Raw genomic sequence first — 26,622 nt, forward strand, 5'->3', positions numbered from 1 at the left:
TCAGAGCAGTCCAGTGTGCCCCCAACACCTCTGAATCCAAGATGGCAGAGGTCTGGGACACACTGGAGGAGCTCTGGGCACCTCCCCTGGGAGGTACTGTTCAGGGGAGTGGTCACTCCCCTTTCCTTAGTCCAGTTTCGCGCCAGAGCAGGGCTTGGGGCTCCCTGAACCGGTGTAGACTGGCTTATGCAGAGATGGACACCATCTGTGCCCATCAAAGCATTTCCAGAGGCTGGGGAAGGCTACTCCTCCCCAGCCCTTCACACCTATTTCCAAAGGGAGACGGTGTAACACCCTCTCTCAGAGGAAATCCTTTGTTCTGCTTTCCTGGGCCTGGGCTGCCCAGACCCCAGGAGGGCAGAATCCTGTCTGAGGGGTTGGCAGCAGCAGCACCTGCAGTGGAAACCCCGGAAAGGCAGTTTGGCAGTACCCGGGTTCTGTGCTAGAGACCCGGGGGATCATGGAATTGTCCCCCCAATACCAGGATGGTATTGGGGTGACAATTCCATGATCTTAGACATGTTACATGGCCATGTTCGGAGTTACCATTGTGACGCTGTGCATAGGTAGTGACCTATGTGCAGTGCACGCGTGTAATGGTGTCCCCGCACTCACAAAGTTCGGGGAATTTGCCCTGAACTATGTGGGGGCACCTTGGCTAGTGCCAGGGTGCCCACACACTAAGTAACTTGGCACCTAACCTTCACCAAGTGAAGGTCAGACATATAGGAAACTTATAAGTTACTTATGTGCAGTGAAAAATGGCTGTGAAATAACATGGACGTTATTTCACTCAGGCTGCAGTGGCAGGCCTGTGTAAGAATTGCCTGAGCTCCCTATGGGTGGCAAAAGAAATGCTGCAGCCCATAGGGATCTCCTGGAACCCCAATACCCTGGGTACCTAAGTACCATATACAAGGGAATTATATGGGTGTACCAGTGTGCCAATGAGAATTGGTAAAATTAGTCACTAGCCTGCAGTGACAATTTTAGAAAGCAGAGAGAGCATAAACACTGAGGTTCTGGTTAGCAGAGCCTCAGTGATACAGTTAGGCACCACACAGGGAACACATACAGGGCATACACTATGAGCACTGGGGTCCTGCCTAGCAGGATCCCAGTGACACAAGGGCAAAAACAAACATACATACAGTGAAAATGGGGGTAACATGCCAGGCAAGATGGTACTTTCCTACACCTAGTATATGATACCTAGGTACCCAGGGCACTGAGGCACCAGGGGTTCCCCATTGGCTGCAGCATGTATTATGCCACCCATGGGAGCCCATGCAAAATGTGTCTGCAGGCCTGCTATTGCAGCCTGCGTGAAAAGGTGCATGCACCCTTTCACTACAGGTCACTGCACCAGGTCACTAAGTCACCCCTGTGGCAGGCCCTCCTAGCCCACAGGGCAGGGTGCAAATACCTGTGTGTGAGGGCACCCCTGCATGAGCAGAGGTGCCCCGCGAACTCCAGCTCCATATTCCTGGACTTCGTGAGTGCAGGGAAGCCAGTTTACCCATGTACTGAACATAGGTCACTACGTACTCCCAACTACATAATCGTAACTCCCAACCTAGGCATGTTTGGTATCAAATATGTCAGATTCATACCCCAATACAGTTGCCAGCATTGGTTGTATGATTTAATGCACTCTGGGGGCTCCTTAGAGGACCCCCAGCTTTGTTCCTACCAGTTTCCAGGGTTTTTCCAGGCAGCCCTTACTTCTGCCATCCTACAGACAGGTTTCTGCCCTCCTGCTGCTTGATCAGTATGAGGATAGCAAATATACACAAGATATATGTACACAATACCAAAAATATGCGGTATAGTATTAGAAAACAGTGCAAACAATGTATAGTTACAATAGGATGCAATGGGGACACATAGGGATAGGGGCAACACAAACCATATACTCCAAAAGTGGAATGCGAACCACGAATGGACCCCAAACCTATGTGACCAACCTTGGTATTGGTTGATTGGACTATTATGTTGCTGACTTTTGGATCTTAATTTCAGCCTTAAGACTGTCATAAATCAACAGGATTACAACTCTATGGAACTGATTTATTTTCCTTGATGTAAATAAATAACTACGGAGGCATTGTGCTTATTATTATCTTAATTTCAGCCTTAAGACTGTCATAAATTAACAGGATTACAATTCTATGGAACTGATTTCTTTTCCTTGATGTAAATAAATAACTACGGAGGCATTGTGCTTACTATTAGTAATTTTTGAAGTGGGAACTCACCGTTATTTAACCTAGCATTTCAATTATTGGGAGGCTTAGGGTCCAGGCCTTCCGGTTTGAAGTTCTCACAACCTTCCCATTAATTCGGCATTCTAAGGAAGTCAACTGGCTGGACTCTCCTTCCTTCTCTGTAGCAACTAGTTGCATACGTACTGACTTCCTGCCTAAGCCCTGCTTTATGATGTCCTTCACACTCAACAGAAGAGAACAACGCAATGTAAAACTGGATCAAGTATTTAATACATCAGATGCAGGCACTTCCAATTCAAGTAATATTAATTTGACCTCTGCAATAAGCACTTTCTTGGCTCTGGAAAAGTCACTTAAAAAGGAAACAGCAAAATGGTGGGAGGTGGCCTCTCTCAATAAATATTTGGAACACGATCGTATCCCCCGGGGGTTACGCATATTGATTTTTCCACCTACAGACACCACCTCCCAAGAGAGCCTTCAGAAGTGGGAAGCTAACTTAAAAATGGCTTCGATGAACATGATTCGACAACTTATAGATATTTCCCAGGAACAGTATGAGCGTCATAAACAAGAAGTAGATCAGCTTACTCAACGAACAGATGAGGCCAATTGGGGTGACATCTCAACCAAGAACTACGCCATTCTTAATAATGTAATTGATAATTATGAGGCAGACATCATTCAGAGGAAAAATCGAAAATTCAGACGAGATCTCCGTGACTACCAGCAGGGGAGAGTATACACCTTTAGTAAGAAGTATGACCATGTTCAGGACTCTAATCCCCCGTCAGACACAATAAGTTGCCCAGATACCATTCCTTCTTCAGAAGTTGAAACATCTGATGATTCAGATAGGGACTCGACTACCAGACCTAGGGTTAATTTTTTAGAGGAAGCAAGGCGATTTCGCCTTGGATCCCTACAAGAATCCCGCTCAAAACTACCAGATACTACAATGGCTACGCCGGGTACTTCCGGTATACAAACACGGGCACGCAGCAAGAATCTCCGGCCTCTAAATACGATGACCAATTAGTAGTCAATCTCTCAGATTATTCTCTTTCTCCATCTGAATCACATATTCTTAATAAAGGCCTGTCCTATTGTCCTACTAACTTTTGGAACATAACACAAACCAAAATTGACTTTTTCAAATTTATACGCCAACTCAAACTTAAGTCTTTCTTCTCCACATTCACCTCTCCTTCCCCCCGGTCCTCTTTCTCACCATCTTCTCACGATATCTCAGTCTGGGATCTTTAAGATATTGGGCTTCTTTGTAACTTAGCAAATATTTCTGAACCAGATCTTCCTCTTCACACACTAGTAGAACAATTAGAGGTAAGTACTAATCAATATTACCCCTCGGGCATGAAACCAAAATCTACTTTTACTCCTACCCTTCCAGCAGGAAACTCCATTGATCTTTTTGCACAAGCAGTTTTGAAAGATTTTGACAAAGAGTACAAACGTTACTGTGATAGGTGTAAATTTTTCCCTCGCAATATTACTCGTCAACAAATTACTGCTCTAACCAATCTAAGAATGAATCCTAACATTATCATAAAGGAAGCAGACAAGGGAGGAAATATTGTCATTTTAAATACATCAGATTACCTTCAAGAGGCCTATCGCCAACTACATGATTCTCAGTGCTATAAACGTTTAGATTCGAATCCAACAGCACATATACAACAGAAACTCTCAGTACTTTTGGATCATTGTCTCTCTCGTCAAGTCATTTCACATCAAGAAAGAACTGCTTTATTTCTCTCTCACCCAACTGTCCCAACCCTATACCTATTACCTAAAATCCACAAAAAAGATTTTCCCCCTAAAGGCAGGCCCATAATATCAGGAGTCAATTCTATTTGTTCAAAATTAGGGTCTCTAATTGATCAAGTACTCCAGCCCTTCATGACCAATTTGCCATCCTATGTGAGAGACACGAAAGATATTATTTGTAAACTTCAAGATATCGACTGGCAATCTGACTATCTTTTAGTGACTATAGATATAGTCAGTCTTTATACTTCCATCAGACACCAGGATGGTCTAGAAGCTGTCAGACAAGCACTCTCGACAAAACCAGTGTCATTCACCACTCACAACTGTATGATATTGAATATGCTAAAGTTCTGTTTAGAGAATAACTATTTTCTTTTTGACGGCCAGTTCTACTTAAAATTACAGGGCACTGCGATGGGGGCCAAATTTGCACCTCCATATGCCTGTATACTCATGGGAGCTGTAGAAAGAGAGTGGCTGTGGAGCGATCAAAATGAATGTTTTTCCCATAACATCATCTTTTGGGGACGTTATATCGATGACATTCTGTTGATTTGGCAAGGACAAAGAACCTTACTTACCCAATTCTTGCAGTCCTTAGTACCTAACAAATGGGACATTGACATTACATATAATATCTCGGATTCACAGGTGGAGTATCTTGATTTATTGATTTACGTGGAACATGAGAAATTGCAGACACGATTTTTCAGAAAATCAACAGCGGCAAATGCAATTTTGCACGCCACCAGCTGCCATCCTCCCAGTATTATTAACAACATTCCACAAGGCGAGTACAGACGAGCAAGAGTCAATTGCACTAACTCCAGTGACTATGATTTGTTCTCCTCACAAATAACGGAGAGACTCTTGACCAGGGGATATAATCAAAAGTTATTGACCACTTCCAAAAGTAAATTGGGTAGAATGGACCGCAATAAGATAATTAATTCACCTCGACGTAAAGAGGATACCACTATTCGATTTATCACCCAATTTCATAATGGTCACCATTTAATAAGAAAACATCTTCGAAAGCATTGGCATCTCATCAGCAGTAATTCTTCCATCCAAAAATACATTACTGAACATCCAAAAATAGGGTTCCGTAAGGCCCCCAATCTTCGTGATAAACTTTGTCCTTCCTTTTTTCAACAAATAGCTTCTGAACCTTATTTTCCTAAACCTATAGGTTTTTTCACCTGCACCAAGTGTTCAATTTGTAAACTGGGACTGAACAGATCGACCACATTGAACATCAATGACAAAGAATTCATGATTAAGAACTTTATTAACTGTGACAGCAAAAATGTGATATACGTGATTTTCTGTCCATGCTGAAAGGCCTATATTGGAAGTACGATTCGCCCCTTAAAACTTCGAATTCAAGAACATTTTCGGAACATTTTGAAACTGGAGACCAAGGCGCCTCTAGTGGAGCACTATAAAGCATTCCATCACAAAGAACGATCTTTTAAATTCAGTGGGATACACCGTATTACACCGTCCCCATGGGGCGGTAATTCACATTTACGACTACGTCAAGAGGAAAGCAGGATAATCATCCAATATGATACAGTGAACAATGGTTTGAATCAGGATCATGAATGGCACTATTGGTTATTGTAAATGATGTACTGTCTCAGTTGTTCGGATGGACTACAGTTAAGGCCTATGTTGTTCTACCACTACTTTTCCTTTCTTTCAAATTGCTGGTCCTTATCATGAGCCTTAATCTATATACTTTTTTATTATCTCTTTTTCTTTCTTATTATTCATGATAACACTATAGTAAGTATCATCTTCATGACTCTACTTGTAGTTCAAAGGCAAACTTTTCATTTTTTCAGATCCTCTCCGTCTCTATTTCCCTCTTTTTCTCTTTCTTATATTAGCTTACTGTCTTCATACAGAGCCTAGAACTTACTCCTGTCAAAACTTGTTCTCTTAATCTTTTTCAAATATTTCTTCTCACAAATTGCTTCCTACTTCTCTCTCCTTATTAATCTTTCCCTTAATCATTTTTTTCCTAATTAATTTTCCCTGAATTATCTTTCCCTTAACTATGATTTATTTATCTCTCTTCTAAGTCTTCTTAATTCTCTTGCTACTCCTCTCTGTAACATATGTTTTCATTTTCTTTACTTCCCACTTTCCTTTATTGATTTTCTTTCATCGGTCCTGCGGGACCTATTGTTACCCGCAGTCTCGACCCTTTCCAATATGGCCGCCATTGCTCTACTGTATCCTGTACGCCGTGTCCTTTCTCTGTCTCGTTGCATTCGAAACGGAGAAAGGACGCGTTTGATATTAAAACCGCGTCCCAGCCATACGGCGTCAGTGCGATTTAACGCAGGACACGCAGGAGATTTCTCGGCGACTTTCTGTTTGCTTACCGCAACTTTAGGTAAAAATATTTTACTTCATTCACAGATTATCTACTAACTGAGATCTTGGTATTTTTCTATAAAACCTAGCTATTTATCCTTTGAAAGGTTTTCACTTCGTGAGTGAGGGAGCATTACCTCATGTGAATAAGTTTTTTGTAATCACAAGCAGGTCGCCCAAATTTACTTTATTTTGTTAAAACAGGATATTTTCCTATTTTTCTTCTGCTGTCTATTTTAACTTACACTGTTGGTCTCTAAATCTGTGACATGGCTATAGGGGCTCTAAAGGCTTTCCGTGGTATATTGAATTATGAGCATGTTGCTCATATTTATTAGGTACATCATGATATTCTCCCATTATTTACTTGAAATATATTAAATTTTACATTACTGGTTTACAATACTTGTGATTAGGTTCAAGGGGGCAAGTTCGATATTTTAAAGACCTGGGTGCTTTTAGTCTTTTGTACTAGTCCCAAAATACTTTTTGCATATGAGAACTTTTCAAAACTTGTTCCCTTGCTTAGATTTCTATTCGCAATAGTGACAATTGATGCCAGAAGCTTTCTCATTATGCTTTGAACCGGGTATGTTACCAATCCCTCAGTGTCTGTTATTTCTGTCACATAAATATTTTCTCACAGGGTGCTTCTACTAGTATTTGTTCGCATGCATCCTTCTTGAGTAAGAATTAACATCACACGAGTGCCAGCATGCATTTTTCTCACCCACCATTAAGATAGGACTCTAACAATCTTATTTTTCCTTTTATTTTAGAACACATTAAAGAGTGGTCAAATGATCTCCTCTAATCTCATTTATAGCCTTACCTCAATAATATTCTTCTTATGACTTTAGCACTTGGCTCACATTGGGGAATTTGTTATGGACTACACTTTTATAATTACAGCTTTCATCGAGAGGGAGCACAATTTGCCCCGCATGACCTGCATGGATAGCAAGCTTTCAATCTGGTAATATTATTGCTTGCTATGTGACTTATATTGTACATATATATTTTTCACAGCCTTGAAAAAGCCCCCGCCTACCCGCCTAAGGGGCGAAACACGTGTTGGCTGTTCCTCCATCGAATATTGCTACTTGATTTCTTTCCAACCTGGCTGTTCCTCCAATGAACATTGCTACCTGATTTTATTTTTTCTCAACCTTGGTATTGGTTGATTGGACTTTTATGTTGCTGACTTTTGGATCTTAATTTCAGCCTTAAGACTGTCATAAATCAACAGGATTACAACTCTATGGAACTGATTTCTTTTCCTTGATGTAAATAAATAACTACGGAGGCATTGTGCTTATTATTATCTTAATTTCAGCCTTAAGACTGTCATAAATTAACAGGATTACAATTCTATGGAACTGATTTCTTTTCCTTGATGTAAATAAATAACTACGGAGGCATTGTGCTTACTATTAGTAATTTTTGAAGTGGGAACTCACCGTTATTTAACCTAGCATTTCAATTATTGGGAGGCTTAGGGTCCAGGCCTTCCGGTTTGAAGTTCTCAAAACCTTCCCATTAATTCGGCATTCTAAGGAAGTCAACTGGCTGGACTCTCCTTCCTCCACGGAGGCCGGAGTAGCTGCAAAAGTCGCGGTTCCCAGCAATGCAGTCTGGCGTGGGGAGGCAAGGACTTACCTCCACCAAACTTGGACTGAAGAGTCACTGGACTGTGGGAGTCACTTGGACAGAGTTGCTGGATTCAAGGGACCTTGCTCGTCGTGCTGAGAGGAGACCCAGGGTACCGGTGATGCAGTTCTTTGGTGCCTGCGGTTGCAGGGGGACGATTCCGTCGACCCATGGGAGATTTCTTCGGAGCTTCTAGTGCAGAGAGGAGGCAGACTACCCCCACAGCATGCACCACCAGGAAAGCAGTCGAGAAGGCGGCAGGACCAGCGTTACAGAGTTGCAGTAGTCGTCTTTGCTACTTTGTTGCAGTTTTGCAGGCTTCCAGCGCGGTCAGCAGTCGATTCCTTGGCAGAAGGTGAAGAGAGAGATGCAGAGGAACTCGGATGAGCTCTTGCATTCGTTATCTAACGAAATCCTCAAAGCAGAGACCCTAAATAGCCAGAAAAGAGGGTTTGGCTACTTAGGAGAGAAGATAGGCTAGCAACACCTGAAGGAGCCTATCAGAAGGAGTCTCTGACGTCACCTGCTGGCCCTGGCCACTCAGAGCAGTCCAGTGTGCCAGCAGCACCTCTGTTTCCAAGATGGCAGAGGTCTGGAGCACACTGGAGGAGCTCTGGGCACCTCCCAGGGGAGGTGCAGGTCAGGGGAGTGGTCACTCCCCTTTCCTTTGTCCAGTTTCACGCCAGAGCAGGGCTAAGGGGTCCCTGAACCGGTGTAGACTGGCTTATGCAGAAATGGGCACCATCTGTGCCCATGAAAGCATTTCCAGAGGCTGGGGGAGGCTACTCCTCCCCAGCCCTAACACCATTTTCCAAAGGGAGAGGGTGTAACACCCTCTCTCTGAGGAAGTCCTTTGTTCTGCCTTCCTGGGCCAAGCCTGGCTGGACCCCAGGAGGGCAGAAACCTGTCTGAGGGGTTGGCAGCAGCAGCAGCTGCAGTGAAACCCCTGAAAAGGCAGTTTGGCAGTACCCGGGTCTGTGCTACAGACCCGTGGGATCATGGGATTGTACCAACAATGCCAGGATGGTATAGAGGGGGCAATTCCATGATTTTAGACATGTTACATGGCCATATTCGGAGTTACCATTGTGAAGCTACACATAGGTAGTGACCTATATGTAGTGCACGCGTGTAATGGTGTCCCCGCACTCACAAAGTCCGGGGAATTGGCCCTGAACAATGTGGGGGCACCTTGGCTAGTGCCAGGGTGCCCACACACTAAGTAACTTGGCACCCAACCTTTACCAGGTAAAGGTTAGACATATAGGTGACTTATAAGTTACTTAAGTGCAGTGTAAAATGGCTGTGAAATAACGTGGACGTTATTTCACCCAGGCTGCAGTGGCAGGCCTGTGTAAGAATTGTCAGAGCTCCCTATGGGTGGCAAAAGAAATGCTGCAGCCCATAGGGATCTCCTGGAACCCCAATACCCTGGGTACCTCAGTACCATATACTAGGGAATTATAAGGGTGTTCCAGTATGCCAATGTAAATTGGTAAAATTGGTCACTAGCCTGTTAGTGACAATTTGAAAGAAATGAGAGAGCATAACCACTGAGGTTCTGATTAGCAGAGCCTCAGTGAGACAGTTAGTCATAACACAGGTAACACATTCAGGGCACACTTGTGAGCACTGGGGCCCTGGCTGGCAGGGTCCCAGTGACACATACAACTAAAACAACATATATACAGTGAAAAATGGGGGTAACATGCCAGGCAATATGGTACTTTCCTACACAACCCCCCCCCCAAACGAAGGACAATAAGACTAGTCATTACCTGATGGGTCTTCATTGTCTAAGTGGAAATATCTGGAGAGTCCATCTGCATTGGAGTGGCTACTCCCAGGTCTATGTTCCACTGTATAGTCCATTCCCTGTAGGGATATGGACCACCTCAACAATTTAGGATTTTCACCTTTCATTTGTTTTAGCCAAAGTAAAGGTTTGTGGTCTGTCTGAACAATGAAGTGAGTGCCAAACAGGTATGGCCTCAACTTCTTCAGTGCCCAGACCACAGCAAAGGCCTCCCTCTCTATGGCAGACCAACGCTTTTCTCTAGGGGTCAACCTCCTACTAATAAAAGCAACAGGTTGATCCTGGCCCTCAGAATTAAGTTGTGAAAGGACTGCCCCTACTCCTAATTCAGATGCATCAGTTTGGACATAGAATTTTTTAGAGTAACAAGGGCTTTTCAGGACAGGTGCAGAGCACATGGCCTGCTTCAGCTCCTCAAAAGCTTTCTGACAGTTTGCTGTCCATAATACCTTCTTAGGCATTTTCTTTGAAGTGAGGTCATTAAGAGGGGCTGCAATGGAGCCATAGTTCTTTATGAACCTCCTATAATACCCAGTGAGGCCTAAAAAGGCTCTCACCTGAGTCTGAGTAGTAGGGGGAACCCAATCTATAATAGTTTGGATTTTCCCCTGAAGTGGTGCAATCTGTTCCCCACCACCAAGGTGTCCCAGATAAACCACCTTCCCCTGCCCTATCTGGCACTTTGAAGCCTTGATAGTGAGGCCTGCCTTTTGCAGGGCCTCTAAAACTTTCCATAGGTGGACCAGGTGATCATCCCAGCTGGAGCTAAAGACAGCTATATCGTCCAGATGAACGAGTTACTTACCTTCGGTAACGACTTTTCTGGTGGATACATTAGCTACCTGTGGATTCCTCACCTAATGAATTCTCCCATGGCGCCAGCATTCGACGGAAATCTTCTTCCTAGCTTCTGCACGTCAACGAGGACGTCACATTAGCCCACGCGACGCCGTCTGCGTCATACAGGCAATAAGAGGTCCTCGCCGACGTGCCGACGTCAGTACCAACATTTTTTACGTGCATGAGAACAATAACCCAATGCAATGAAAGATCAAGGCAACATCCCATAACATTGTAAATCACACAACATTGCAATGGAATGGCTGTAGATTTAATATAACTCCTCTTTTTTTTTTTTTTTTTTTAAATCAAAACAAATATACACTAATTATGTATATACACAAAGATATATATATATATATACAAGTATTCATATATACAAAATCTATTGCAGTCTTAAAGACCAAGAGGAGCACACTCAAGGATTACTTGGTAAGACCAAAAAGGCAACGGGGAGGCGGGTGGGACCGTGAGGAATCCACAGGTAGCTAATGTATCCACCAGAAAAGTCGTTACCGAAGGTAAGTAACTCGTTCTTCTGATGGATACAACTACCTGTGGATTCCTCACCTAATGAATAGAGTCCCAAAGCAGTACCACGCCCGGTGGTGGGAGCCTGGATGGTCAAACCAAGAAATCCTGCAGCACTGACCGTGCAAAATGGCCGTCCCTTCTGACCTCAGAGTCCAAACAGTAATGTTTCGCAAAAGTGTGAAGGGACGACCAAGTTGCGGCCTTACATATGTCGACCACAGGAACACCTCTGGCCAAGGCCGAAGTGGCCGACTTAGCTCTGGTGGAATGAGCTCTAATACCATCAGGAGGATCCTTCTTTGCTAAAGAATAACAGATTTTAATGCAAAGAACAACCCACCTGGAAAGTGTTCTCTTGTGTACTGCCTTTCCTCTCCTCTTGCCCACGTATCCGATGAACAGCTGGTCCTCCAGCCTGAAATCCTTTGTTCTATCAATGTAGAAACTTAACGCCCTCTTTGGGTCCAAGCGATGTAGTCTCTCTTCCTCCTTCGAAGGATGAGGCGGAGGATAGAACGTGGACAAAGTAATTGTCTGGGCCAAATGGAAGGGTGAAACAACCTTCGGGAGGAAAGCAGCCTTGGTCCTCAACACCACCTTATCCCCATAAAAAGCTGTATAAGGAGGTTTTACCGATAAGGCCTGCAACTCACTCACTCTCCTTGCAGATGTTATAGCCACCAGGAAGACTGTTTTAATAACTAAGTACCTTAAGGGACAAGAATGCATAGGCTCGAAAGGGGACCCCATAAGGAAAGTTAGGACCAAGGACAAATCCCATTGAGGCATAACGAATGGTTTTGGAGGATATTTATTTAGAAGACCTTTCAAGAATCGAAGAACAATAGGGGATTTAAATAACGAAGGTTGGTCTGGAAGACAAATGAAGGCTGACAAGGCAGACAAATAACCTTTAATAGTAGCCACTGCACAACCTTCTTGCGCTAGTGACAAAGCAAAAGACAAAACATCTGACAGATGAGCATGTAAGGGATCAATCTGTCTCTCTCCACACCACATAACAAATTTAGACCACCTATTAGCGTAGATAGATTTAGTGGAGTGTCGCCTGGCCGCTAATATAACATCCACTACATCAGGCGGGAGAGAGAAGGAACTCAGGTTGCCCCGTTCAATCTCCAGGCATGTAGGTGCAGACTCTGGAGGTTGGGGTGTAAAACCTGCCCCTGCGACTGCGAGAGGAGGTCTGCCCTGAGAGGGAGACGGAGCGGAGGGCACAGCGAGAGTTGGAGAAGGTCGGAATACCACACCCTCCTTGGCCAATCCGGAGCTATTAAGATGACTTGAGCCCGGTCTTGGCGAATTTTCCTCAATACTCGAGGAATCAAGGGTATGGGGGGAAACGCGTAAAGCAACTGGTCGCACCAGGTTATCTGAAACGCGTCCCCCAACGCTCCCTGCACCGGATACTGGAGGCTGCAGAAAAACGGACAGTGCGTGTTCTCCCGAGTGGCAAACAGATCTATCCGAGGAAACCCCCACATCTGGAAGATTAAACGGACTTGATCTGGATGGAGACGCCACTCGTGGTCGGCCGAGAAATGGCGACTGAGACTGTCCGCACGTACATTCAAGACCCCGGCCAGATGATTTGCTACCAAGCAAATCTGATGGTCCTTTGCCCAGGACCATAGTCGAAGAGCTTCTCTGCAGAGAAGGTACGACCCCACTCATCCCTGTTTGTTTATGTACCACATCGCGGTAGTATTGTCCGTCAGGACCTGTACCGACTGACCACGAAGGGAAGGGAGGAAGGCCTTGAGAGCCAGACGTACAGCCCGCAACTCCAACAGATTGATATGAAAAATCTGTTCCTCTGGAGACCAAAGCCCTTTGATCTCCAGATCCCCCAGATGAGCTCTCCACCCTAGAGTGGAAGCATCCGTTATAACCGTGGTCACTGGTGGTGACTGCGCGAACGGCTTTCCTTGTGAAAGATTGTTGCCCGCAATCCACCACAGCACCTTCGAGATCTCCTTTGTGTTGAGACCACTGCCTTCGGAGGCACCACTGAAGAGCCCTCATGTGCCAGCGAGCATGCGTGACCAATAGTATGCAGGAGGCAAACAGACCGAGCAGACGAAGTACCTTGAGGACTGGAACTACCGCTCCATTTCGAAACATTGGAACCAACTCCTGAATATCTTGAATCCGCTGAGGCAGAGGAAAGGCTCGATTCAATGTTGTATCCAGTACTGCCCCTATGAACAGGAGGCGCTGAGAGGGCTCCAGGTGAGATTTGGGCACGTTCACCGAAAAGCCCAGGTCGAACAACAACTGGGTTGTTGACTGCAGGTGAAGCGACACAAGCTCCGGGGACTTGGCTTTGATCAACCAGTCGTCGAAGTAAGGGAATACTGCTATCCCCTTCCTTCTGAGCTCTGCCGCAATCACCGACATCACCTTTGTGAAGACTCGAGGTGCTGAAGTAAGACCAAACGGGAGGACCGCAAACTGATAGTGCTGTGACCCTACCACAAACCGGAGATACTTCCTGTGCGACTTGATTATTGGGATATGAAAATAAGCATCCTGCAAGTCGACAGACACCATCCAATCTCCCTTGTTCAACGCCAAAAGCACCTGAGCTAGGGTCAGCATCTTGAACTTTTCCTGTTTGAGGAACCAATTCAAGATCCTCAGATCCAGGATTGGTCTCAATCGACCATCCTTCTTGGGAATCAGGAAGTACCTTGAGTAACAACCTCGACTCCTTTCCTGCTCTGGGACCAACTCCACCGCGCCCTTTGAAAGGAGGACTTGAACCTCCTGCTCTAACAACAGGAGGTGTTCTTCTGAACAATAAGATGGGCGGGGCAGGATGGGGGGCGGAAACTCCCGAAAGGGAAGGGTGTAGCCTTTTCCCACAATGCTGATAACCCAAGTGTCCGATGTAATAGTCTCCCACTTGTGGAGAAAATGCCGTAACCTTCCCCCTACAGGAGAGGAGTGAGTGGGAAATGGTGGAAGCCTAAGGCTGCTTTCCCTGCTGCACCCCTCCAGAGGACGAGGAAGAGGCAGAGTGCTGCTGAGAGGCTCCCCTGGTGCGGGCCCTACCCCTCCCTCTAAATGATCTATAGGGGAGGGAAGAGGTGGGTTGCTGGAATTTCCCCCGAAAGGAAGAGGAGGAAGAGCCACGTCCAAATCCACGAAACCTCCTGAAAAATCTGGAGGAGGTAGAAGAAGGGGCTTGCAGCCCTAATGATTTGGCTGTGGCCCTGCTTTCTTTGAACCTCTCCAAGGCCGAATCCGCCTTGGCCCCAAACAGTTTGTCCCCATCAAACGGGAGGTCCAACAGGGTCGACTGCACGTCCGCAGAGAACCCTGAGTTGCGGAGCCAGGCCTGTCTCCTCGCCACCACAGCCGTGCCCATCGCCCTAGCCACCGAGTCGGTCGTGTCCAGCCCAGACTGGATAATCTGGGTTGCGGCAGCCTGGGCATCCGAAACAATGTTCAAAAGTCCCTGGGGAAGCTCTGTATATGAAGATGATATGTCGTCCATAAGAGCATGGATGTATCTCCCCAGAATGCAAGTCGCGTTGGTGGCCTTCAATGCCATACTGCAAGACGAAAATATTTTCTTAGATTGCGCGTCCAACTTTTTGGAGTCCCTGTCCCCTGGTACCGTCGGGAAAGATCCAGGCGCTGACGTAGAGGAACAGGAGGCTTGCACCACCAAGCTCTCCGGCGTAGGGTGTCTAGACAGAAAGCCAGGGTCAGATGGCGCAGCCCGATATCTCCTGGCCACAGCCCTATGAACAGCCAAGGAAGATACTGGCTTCTTCCACACCTCTAACACCGGATCAAGCAAAGCCTCATTGAATGTCAAAAGAGGCTCCGCTGCAGCAGAGGCCGGATGTAGTACCTCAGTCAGCAAATTCTGCTTCGCCTCTGCCACCGGCAAAGGCAAGTCCAGAAAGTTAGCTGCCTTTCTTACCACAGCGTGAAAGGTAGCAGCCTCCTCCGTATACTCCCCTGGAGATGATAGGTCCCACTCAGGGGAAGTATCCAGCCCACTGGCTGTATCCAGACCATGAAGTCCATCACCAGAGTCCTCAACCTCTCCTTCCTCCAAGACTCGTTGGTATTCTTGCTCTTCCAAAAGACGGAGAGCACGCCTTCTCGAGTGCAGTCTTTCTTCGATACGCGGAGTCGACATGGCCTCCGCCGAAGTCGAGGATCGGCGCCGATCTCCGGAACCATCCGACACCATGTCCGGCGCCACAGGCAGCTTCGCCGAAGTCGGAGCCGGACGAAGAAAGTCACGTCTTGGAGTCTCTGATGGACCCGCCGGGGTCACAGGACGAAATCCTGAAGTCGACGGGATGGAAACCTCCGGGGCCAAATCCTCTGGAGCCACCGGAGCGGCCACCGGCGCCGACACCGGCGCCGAGCCCACATTCCCCAAAGGGAGAAAGGGCATAATGGGTGCCGGCCGTAGAGGCGCAGGACCACCCAAGGAAAAAGCCAACGGCCCCAAAGGACCAGCGGAGCACCGCCTGGAGCCATCTGTTGGAAGATGGTATACATTGCATTCAGAAATGCGGTATTATCGGCTCCAGGGGCCGGAAAAGCCGGATACTGGGGTGCCTGGATCGAAGGCGACCCCGACGCCAGCCTCGACGTCTGTGACGCCGGAGAAAACACCCGAGGCTGCGTCACCTCGATCACAGAAGCCTGTCCAGGCGAAGTCGGTGACGCCGGAGAAAGCAACGGCGTCGATGGATGTGGCGTGACCGTGGGACTGACCTCCCAAGTCTTCCGACGCCGAGCCGAAGGCGACCTCGAACGAGACTCCTTGCTGGAATGGCGCCGTGAATCCCTACGGCGCCGGGAGTCTCGATGACGCCGATGAGACCTTGGCGAAGAAGACTTCTTATGATGTTTTTTCTCTTTCCTTTTCGACTTCGCCATGAATAGTTTAGCCTCACGTTCTATCAGGGCCTTCTGATTCATGTGCTGACATGAATCACATGTTGCGACGTCGTGGTCGGAGCTTAAACACCATAAACAGTCGGAGTGAGGATCAGTAACAGACATCTTGCCTCCACACTCTCGACAGGGCTTGAAACCCGACTTCCTCTGAGACATAATTACCGCAGAGAAAATCCACGCAGCAGAAAATACACTGTAACTATGAAAGTAACAGTAGCTCCCTCGAAGATAACCGTTTCGAATGCACGGAAAAAAGGGAACTGACGTCGGCACGTCGGCGAGGACCTCTTATTGCCTGTATGACGTCAGACGGCGTCGCGTGGGCTAATGTGACGTCCTCGTCGACGTGCAGAAGCTAGGAAGAAGATTTCCGTTGAATGCTGGCGCCATGGGAGAATTCATTAGGTGAGGAATCCACAGGTAGTTGTATCCATCAGAAATGCTGCACTAAAAGCTTCCAGCCCTTGCAGGACTGTGTTCACCAACCTCTGAAAAGTGGCAGGTGCATTTTTCAATCCAAAAAGCATTACTGTGAATTGGTAATGGCCTCCAATGGTTGAAAAAGCAGTTTTTGCTTTTGCATCTTCTGATAATTTGATCTGCCAATACCCTGCAGTCAAGTCAAAAGTGCTTAGATACTTGGCAGATGCCAGTGTATCTATGAGCTCATCTGCCCTGGGTATAGGGTGAGCATCAGTTTTGGTTACTTGGTTGAGACCTCTATAGTCTACACAAAACCGCATTTCCTTCTTTCCATCTTTGGAATGAGGTTTTGGTACAAGTACCACAGGAGAGGCCCATGGACTTTCAGAGTGCTCAACCACTCCCAGTTCTAACATTTTCTGCACCTCTTGTTTTATGCAGTCTCTGACATGGTCAGGCTGCCTATAGATCTTACTTTTGACAGGCAAGCTGTCTCCAGTATCTATAGTATGTTCACACCAAGAAGTGGTGCCTGGCACAGTAGAAAAGAGTTCAGGAAACTGACCAAGGAGATTTATGCAGTGGTCTTTCTGCTCAGCAGTAAGACAATCTGCCAGTACAACCCCTTCCACTAGAGCATCTTGTTCTGTGGAGGAGAAGAGATCAGGGAGAGGGTCACTCTCTTCTTCCTGTCCCTCATCTGTTGCCATGAGCAGGGTGAGATCAGCCCTGTCATAGTAGGGTTTCAGGTGATTGATATGGAGCACCCTAAGGGGACTCCCGGCAGTGCCCAAGTCAACTAAGTAGGTGACTTCACCCTTTTTCTCAACAATTGTGTGGGGTCCACTCCATTTATCTTGGAGTGCTCTTGGGGCCACAGGCTCCAACACCCACACTTTCTGCCCTGGTTTGTACTGAACCAAAACAGCCTTCTGGTCATGCCATTGCTTTTGGAGCTCTTGGCTGGCCTGAAGGTTTTTACTGGCCTTTTTCATGTACTCAGCCATCCTTGATCTGAGGCCAAGTACATAGTCCACTATGTCTTGCTTTAGAGCTTTTAAAGGTTGTTCCCAACCCTCCTTAACAAGTGTTAGAGGACCTCTCACAGGGTGTCCAAAGAGGAGTTCAAAGGGGCTGAAGCCCACTCCTTTCTGGGGTACCTCCCTGTAAGCAAAAAGGAGGCATGGTAAAAGGATATCCCATCTCCTGCAGAGTTTTTCTGGGAGTCCCATAATCATGCCTTTGAGAGTTTTGTTAAATCTCTCCACCAGTCCATTTGTTTGTGGATGATAGGGTGTAGTGAACTTGTATGTCACATCATACTCCTTCCACATGGCCTTTAAGTAAGCAGACATGAAATTGCTTCCCCTGTCTGATACCACCTCTTTTGGGAAGCCCACCCTGGAAAATATTCCCAGGAGGGCCTTTGCCACTGCAGGTGCTGTAGTGGTCCTTAGAGGAATTGCTTCAGGATATCTGGTGGCATGGTCCACTACCACCAAGATAAACCTATTGCCTGAAGCAGTAGGAGGGCCAAGGGGGCCAACTATGTCAACCCCTACCCTTTCAAAGGGAACCCCAACTGCCATGCAGTGGAATAAGGGGTGCCTTTGGAGTGCCACCTGTCTTGCCACTGGCTTGACAGGTTTCACAGGACTTACAAAATTCCTTTGTGTCCTCTGACATTCTAGGCCAATGAAACAAGGGAACAAGCCTGTCCCAAGTTTTCATTTGCCCCAAATGTCCAACTAAGGGAATGTCGTGGGCTAGAGTTAGGAGGAACTTTCTGTACTCCTGAGGAATCACTAATCTCCTGGCAGTTCCAGGTTTAGGATCCCTTGCTTCAGTGTACAAGAGGTTGTCCTCCCAGTAAACTCTGTGAGAGTCACTGACATCCCCATTTGATTGTTTGACAGCTTGCTGTCTTAGACCCTCTAGTGTGGGACAGGTCTGCTGTGCCACACTCAGCTCCTCCCTGGCAGGCCCCCCTTCACCCAAAAGCTCAGCAGTGTCTGCTTCCAGCTCCTCTGGTGTAGGTTCTGCACAGGGTGGAAATTCTTCTTCCTCAGAAGTAGAATCCACTGTAGAGGGAGGGATAGTAGGTAGTGCTTTACTTCTACTAGCCCTAGCTTTAGGGAGCACTTGGTCCATTGTTCCAGGATCCAAGTCACCCTGTCCTTTTTGCTTTTTGGCCTGAGCCCTGGTTAAAGCATAAATATGCCCTGGGATGCCCAGCATTGCTGCATGGGCTTCCAACTCCACATCTGACCAAGCTGATGTATCTAAATCATTTCCAAGTAGACAGTCTACAGGTAAATCTGAGGCAACCACAACTTTCTTTGGACCAGTACCCCCCCCCCAGTTGAGATTTACAACAGCCATGGGGTGGCTAAGTGTGTTGTTGTGAGCATCGGTTACTTGGTACTGGTGACCAAGTAGGTGTTGTTCAGGGTGGACCAGTTTCTCTATTACCATTGTAACACTGGCACCTGTGTCCCTGTAGGCCTGAACCTCAACACCATTTATTAGGGGTAGTTGCTTGTACTTATCCATGTTAAGGGGACAAGCAACTAAGGTGGCTAAATCAATAGCCCCCTCAGAGACTAACACAGCCTCTGTGGCCTCCCTAACAAGGCCAACCCCAACTAAGTTACCAAAAGTAAGCCCAGCTACTCCCTTGGATTGGCTATTAGTAGGTTTGCTCCCACCACCACTGCTATTAGTAGGGACACTAGGTGTAGCAGTAGGGGTTGTAGTGGTAGGAGGCTTGGTGCTTTTCTTTGGACAACTGGGATCTGTTGTCCAATGGCCTTTTATTTGACATAAATAGCACCATGGTTTCTTTTCTTTGTTTTGATTTGAAGAGGATTTGGACCCACCATCCCCACCAGAGTGTTTTTGTGGGCCTGATGAAGGCTCATTTTTAGATTTGTCCCACCCTTGTCAGAAGACTTACCATCCTTCTTCTTATTGCCATCTTTGTCACCCCCTGTATGAACTTTTCTGTTCACCCTTGTTCTGACCCATTTGTCTGCCTTCTTTCCCAATTCTTAGGGAGAGGTCAGATCAGAGTCCACCAGGTACTGGTGCAACAAATCAGACACACAGTTATTAAGTATATGCTCTCTCAAGATTAAGTTATACAGGCTTTCATAATCAGTAACTTTACTGCCATGTAACCACCCCTCCAAGGCCTTCACTGAATGGTCAACAAAGTCTACCCAGTTTTGTGAAGACTCCTTTTTGGTTTCTCTGAACTTCATCCTGTACTGTTCAGTGGTTAAGCCATAACCATCTAGGAGTGCATTCTTAAGAACTGCAAAATTATTGGTATCACTTTCTTTTACAGTAAGGAGCCTATCCCTACCCTTTCCACTAAATGATAGCCATAGGATAGCAGCCCACTGCCTTTGAGGGACATCCTGTACAACACAGGCCCTCTCAAGTGCAGCAAACCACTTGTTAATGTCATCCCCCTCCTTATAAGGGGGAACTATCTTGTGCAGATTCCTGGAATCATGCTCTTTTGCAGGATGACTATGGGGAATACTGCTGCTGCCACCATGGGTTTCTAAACCCAATTTCTGTCTTTCCCTTTCCACCTCTAAGGACTGCCTATCCAAATCCAGCTGTTGCTTCTTGAGCTTCAGTCTGGTTTGTTCCACTCTCAATCTATTGAGCTCCCTTTCTAACACTCTGTCATCAGGGTGGGTGGGTGAGGCATGTCTAGAGACAGAAGTATGCTGAGATAGAACAGAAGGAGACCTGGCCCTAACAGAAGGCACCCTAATAGCTTGACTAACAGAAACAGCACTTCTACTATGATGAGAAGGGATACTCTTACTGTGATGTGAGACCACACTATCAGTATGGTGTGACTCTACATCAGTACCAGCTATGCTAGGCGGTTTGCTAGGGGGCAGGCTTGGATGTTTCCCTCCCACATCTTTTGCTAGGGGTGCCCCAGAATCAGAGTGGGAACCATCAGCTAACTTTTCAACAGGAGTGCCAGCTCTGGCCTTATCCTGTTCAACAAGCATATTCACCAACAGTTCTCTAGGGGGATTCTTCCCTACACTTAAACCTCTTTCTATGCAGAGACTCCTTGCTCCTTTCCAGCTAAGGGGATCATAAGCAAGTTTGGACAGATCAACAGTTTGGCCTGTGCCAGACATTTTTAGAAAGTGTTTAAGTGATAGAAAAAAGGAAGAAAACGTTTTTCAGAACTTTTAGAAAGACAGAAAAAAACTTTTTTAACTTTTTAAGAACTTTTTAGAAAGTTAGAGGTACTTTTCAGTACTTTAGAAAAGAAGTGAGAAAAGAAATACAAAACTTTTTGGTTAGGTGTACATACACTGAACTTGTTTTGTATATTTTTCTCTTATGAAAAGTACAATGACAAAAGTGGTAAGTAGTTACAAAGCACTTATCCCACCACTGCACAACCAATGTAGGAGGCTGGACTGGCTTGTAGTGAGTACCAAGGCCCAGTTATCCCTTATTAGTGTATAGGGTGTCTAGCAGCTTAGGCTGATAGATAATGGTAGCTTAGCAGAGCAGCTTAGGCTGAACTAGGAGACGAGTGAAGCTCCTACAGTACCACTAGTGTCATATGCACAATATCATAAGAAAACACAATACACAGATATACTAAAAATAAAGGTACTTTATTTTTATGACAATATGCCAAAAGGATCTCAGTGAGTACCCTCAGTATGAGGATAGCAAATATACACAAGACATATGTACACAATACCAAAAATATGCAGTATAGTATTAGAAAACAGTGCAAACAATGTATAGTTACAATAGGATGCAATGGGGACACACAGGGATAGGGGCAACACAAACCATATACTCCAAAAGTGGATGCGAACCACGAATGGACCCCAAACCTATGTGACCTTGTAGAGGGTCGCTGGGACTGTAAGAAAACAGTTAGGGTTAGAAAAATAGCCCACCCCAAGACCCTGAAAAGTGAGTGCAAAGTGCACTAAAGTTCCCCAAAGGACATAGAAGTCGTGATAGGGGAATTCTGCAGGAAAGACACAAACCAGCAATGCAACAACAATGGATTTCCAGTCGAGGGTACCTGTGGAACAAGGGGACCAAGTCCAAAAGTCACAAGCAAGTCGGAGATGGGCAGATGCCCAGGAAATGCCAGCTGTGGGTGCAAAGAAGCTGCTACTAGGCATTAGAAGCTGAGGATTCTGCAGGAACGACAAAGGCTAGAAACTTCCCCTTTGGAGGATGGATGTCACACGTCGTGAAGAGTCGTGCAGAAGTGTTTTCCTGAAGAAAGACTGCCAACAAGCCTTGCTAGCTTCAAATCGTTCGGTTACGGTTTTTGGATGCTGCTGTGGCCCAGGAGGGACCAGGATGTCGCCAATTGCGTCTGGGGACAGAGGGGGCGTCGAGCAAGACAAGGAGCCCTCTCAGAAGCAGGCAGCACCCGCAGAAGTGCCGGAACAGGCACTACAAAGTGGAGTGAAACGGTGCTCACCCAAAGTTGCACAAAGGAGTCCCACGCCGCCTGAGGACAACTTAGGAGGTCGTGCAATGCAGGTTAGAGTGCCGTGGACCCAGGCTGGACTGTGTACAAAGGATTTTCGCCGGAAGTGCACGGAGGCCGGATTAGATGCAAAAGTCACGGTTCCCAGCAATGCAGTCTGGCGTGGGGAGGCAAGGACTTACCTCCACCAAACTTGGACTGAAGAGTCACTGGACTGTGGGAGTCACTTGGACAGAGTTGCTGGATTCAAGGGACCTCGCTCGTCGTGCTGAGAGGAGACCCAGGGTACCGGTGATGCAGTTCTTTGGTGCCTGCGGTTGCAGGGGGACGATTCCGTCGACCCACGGGAGATTTCTTCGGAGCTTCTAGTGCTGAGAGGAGGCAGACTACACCCACAGCATGCACCACCAGGAAAGCAGTCGAGAAGGCGGCAGGATCAGCGTTACAGCGTTGCAGTAGTCGTCTTTGCTACTTTGTTGCAGTTTTGCAGGCTTCCAGCGCGGTCAGCAGTCGATTCCTTGGCAGAAGGTGAAGAGAGAGATGCAGAGGAACTTGGATGAGCTCTTGCATTCGTTATCTAACGAAATCCCCAAAGCAGAGACCCTAAATAGCCAGAAAAGAGGGTTTGGCTACTTAGGAGAGAAGATAGGCTAGCAACACCTGAAGGAGCCTATCAGAAGGAGTCTCTGACGTCACCTGCTGGCCCTGGCCACTCAGAGCAGTCCAGTGTGCCAGCAGCACCTCTGTTTCCAAGATGGCAGAGGTCTGGAGCACACTGGAGGAGCTCTGGGCACCTCCCAGGGGAGGTGCAGGTCAGGGGAGTGGTCACTCCCCTTTCCTTTGTCCAGTTTCGTGCCAGAGCAGGGCTGAGGGGTCCCTGAACCGGTGTAGACTGGCTTATGCAGAAATGGGCACCATCTGTGCCCATGAAAGCATTTCCAGAGGCTGGGGGAGGCTACTCCTCCCCAGCCCTAACACCATTTTCCAAAGGGAGAGGGTGTAACACCCTCTCTCTGAGGAAGTCCTTTGTTCTGCCTTCCTGGGCCAAGCCTGGCTGGACCCCAGGAGGGCAGAAACCTGTCTGAGGGGTTGGCAGCAGCTGCAGTGAAACCCCTGAAAAGGCAGTTTGGCAGTACCCGGGTCTGTGCTACAGACCCGTGGGATCATGGGATTGTACCAACAATGCCAGGATGGTATAGAGGGGGCAATTCCATGATCTTAGACATGTTACATGGCCATATTCGGAGATACCATTGTGAAGCTACACATAGGTAGTGACCTATTTGTAGTGCACGCGTGTAATGGTGTCCCCGCACTCACAAAGTCCGGGGAATTGGCCCTCAACAATGTGGAGGCACCTTGGCTAGTGCCAGGGTGCCCACACACTAAGTAACTTAGCACCCAACCTTTACCAGGTAAAGGTTAGACATATAGGTGACTTATGAGTTACTTAAGTGCAGTGTAAAATGGCTGTGAAATAACGTGGATGTTATTTCACCCAGGCTGCAGTGGCAGGCCTGTGTAAGAATTGTCAGAGCTCCCTATGGGTGGCAAAAGAAATGCTGCAGCCCATAGGGATCTCCTGGAACCCCAATACCCTGGGTACCTCAGTACCATATACTAGGGAATTATAAGGGCGTTCCAGTATGCCAATGTAAATTGGTAAAATTGGTCACTAGCCTGTTAGTGACAATTTGAAAGAAATGAGAGAGCATAACCACTGAGGTTCTGATTAGCAGAGCCTCAGTGAGACAGTTAGTCATAACACAGGTAACACATTCAGGGCACACTTATGAGCACTGGGGCCCTGGCTGGCAGGGTCCCAGTGACACATACAACTAAAACAACATATATACAGTGAAAAATGGGGGTAACATGCCAGGCAAGATGGTACTTTCCTACAGGCAGAACAAAGGCTTTCCTTTGGGAGAGGGAGGCAACACCCTCTCCCTTTGGAAATAGGTGTTACATGGCTTGGGAGGGGTAGCCTCCCAAAGCCCCTGGTATTCTTTCAAGGGCACACTTGGTGACCTCCTTACATAAACCATTTTGCACCAGTCCAGGGATCCCCAGTCCCTACGCTGTCGCGAAACTGGACAATGGAAAGGAAAGTTACCATTCCCTGCCCATCACCACCCCTGGGTGGTGCCCAGAGCTCCTCTAGGTGGCCACTTGATTCTGCCATCTTGGATCCAAGGTTGGCAAAGGCCCCTGGGAGCATCTGAGTGGCCAGGTCAGGCAGGTGATGTCACAGCTCCCTCCTGATAAGAGGTCACTCTGCTAGGTGACCAATCCCCCTTTTAGGGGTATATAGGGTCTCTCTCTTGGGTGGCTCTTCAGATTCAACGTGCAAAATTTCAGCAGGACTCCTCTGCCACTGGAACCGCAACTGGACTTCACAGGAACCTAAAATCTGCAGCTCCAGTGACGACTTCACTCTGCAACATTGTTTCTCTGGCTCCTTCCAGCAACTGCAACATTTCTCCAGCTGTGCATCCTCTGAGGGCGGCACGTCTTCAGTCTGCATCAAGAAGCAAGAAGGAATCTCCACTGGAGTGAATGAGTCGCTCCCCTGCATCTGCAGGCACCAACTGCATCAACAACCGATTGTGTGGCTCCTCTCTCCTGCAACTTTGGATGGATCCTGCAACACAGGTGGTGGTCTGGAGTGGTCCCCTCTACCAGCTGTTCAACTTGGGAGGTGGTGAATCTTTGCCTCTCCTTGCAGGACAGTATCCCTGTGCACCACGACTCTTGCAGCTACAAAGGCTTGTTGGCTCTTCTTCCAAGAGATCTTTGGCTCTGTGTAGTCTCAGCCTCCAGCACTCTTCCCTGCAATGCGTAGCCTCCGGCCTGCTGCTCCAGCAACATGGGACTCCTTTCCAGGTGTGCTGAGTGGGCCTCAATGCGACTCCTATGCCTGCTGCCTGTGAGTTGCCTGTGGGGGCTACATGCTCAACTTCTCGCTCTCCTCTTTGCTGAGGGTCGCCTGGGACTCCCCTCCCTGGGTTGAGTCCCCTCGGGCCTTCCTGGTCCCCAGCAGCTCCGCAAATCATCTTCTGCAACTCTTGCCTTTGCCAAGGCTTGTTGGTGGTTTTTCAACACCGCTGATTTTCCACACCGCTGACTCACTGCAACTTTTCTTCCAACGTGGGACATTGACTGCATCACTTCTGGAACTATTCTCCTGCTTCTGTGCTGCGTAGCCGACTCCTGGTTTCCACCGTTTACCTGGTCCTGCATCTCCAGAAGGGTGAGTAGGGGCTCCTACTCCAACTGGACACTCCAACTGGAACTGGACTTGATCCTCTTCATTTGCAGGCCCTCTTCTGTCAGGCTCTTCCTTCTGTTTCTTCTAGTCTTGCTTGGGTCTTGCACAATCCTTTTATGAAGTTTACCTGTGGGTTTGGAAAAAAACAGGTACTTACCTCTTCTCTCCTGGTTGCTGGGGAGGACTCTGGAACTTACCTTTTGGGGTTCCTGGTTTCTCCAGCTCCCCTCTACAGATTCCACTTACCTGGGTGGGGGTCTGTCTTTCGCATTCCATTTTTTTAAGTATATGGTTTGGTTTCCCCCTAGGGTCTCTATTGTTTACTGTTATTTCACTGTTTTTATTGCTTTCTATGCCCATTCCTGATTACTAAGGTGTATATAATAGTGTGTTTAGTTACCTGCTAGTAGAGTATTGCCTATTCAGTATTTTAGTATTTGTGTTACTATAATAAAGTGCCTTTATTTTTGTAACACTGTGTGGTTCTTTCATGTGTGTACGTGCTGTATGACTACAGTGGTATTGCATAAGCTTTGCATGTATCCTAGAGAAGTCTTGGTTGCTCATCCACAGCTACCTCTAGAGAGCCTGGCTTCCTAGACACGAAGTACACCTCACTAATAGGGGATATGTGGACCTGGTATAAGGTAATAATACCAAAGGTACTCACCACACACCAGGCCAGCTTCCTACAATAGGTATGCCAGCACAGGGGCTACTTGGGTGGCGAAGTGTTTTTAGAGGTCTGTTGTGAACCCCCCGTGCCGGGTGCCTTACCCGTCTGTAGTCTGGCAATGGCAGCAAGTACCTCGTCCACCAGTGTATCAGCCTCTAGGGAGTGCGCCTCCACCATAGGGAGACCCACAGTGTGCATGAAGGAGAGGTATGCGTTGTAGGAACAATCCGGAGGCGAGTTCATTTAAAGTATTTAATTCCTTTATGAAATATTGTTACAAGCCCCACACACCAAGAAACGTCTCATCCCGGCCACAGCTCCAACTGTCTCTGCAGCCGGAGTTCCCATTTAGAACCCTACACATCGCATTCTAATAACATTCTAATCCTACCCATTACTACACATCTCCCCCCCCCCAATTTTTTTTTTTTGCTTGTTTGTATATACAAGCAAACCTCGTAAATCAACTAGTGATAAAACATTTTGCTATACAACTCACAACGGAAATTGCAAATTCACTCTAAATAAACCCTAACC

This window comes from Pleurodeles waltl, chromosome 12 (genome assembly GCF_031143425.1).
Source record: "Pleurodeles waltl isolate 20211129_DDA chromosome 12, aPleWal1.hap1.20221129, whole genome shotgun sequence".
NCBI lineage: Eukaryota > Metazoa > Chordata > Amphibia > Caudata > Salamandridae > Pleurodeles > Pleurodeles waltl.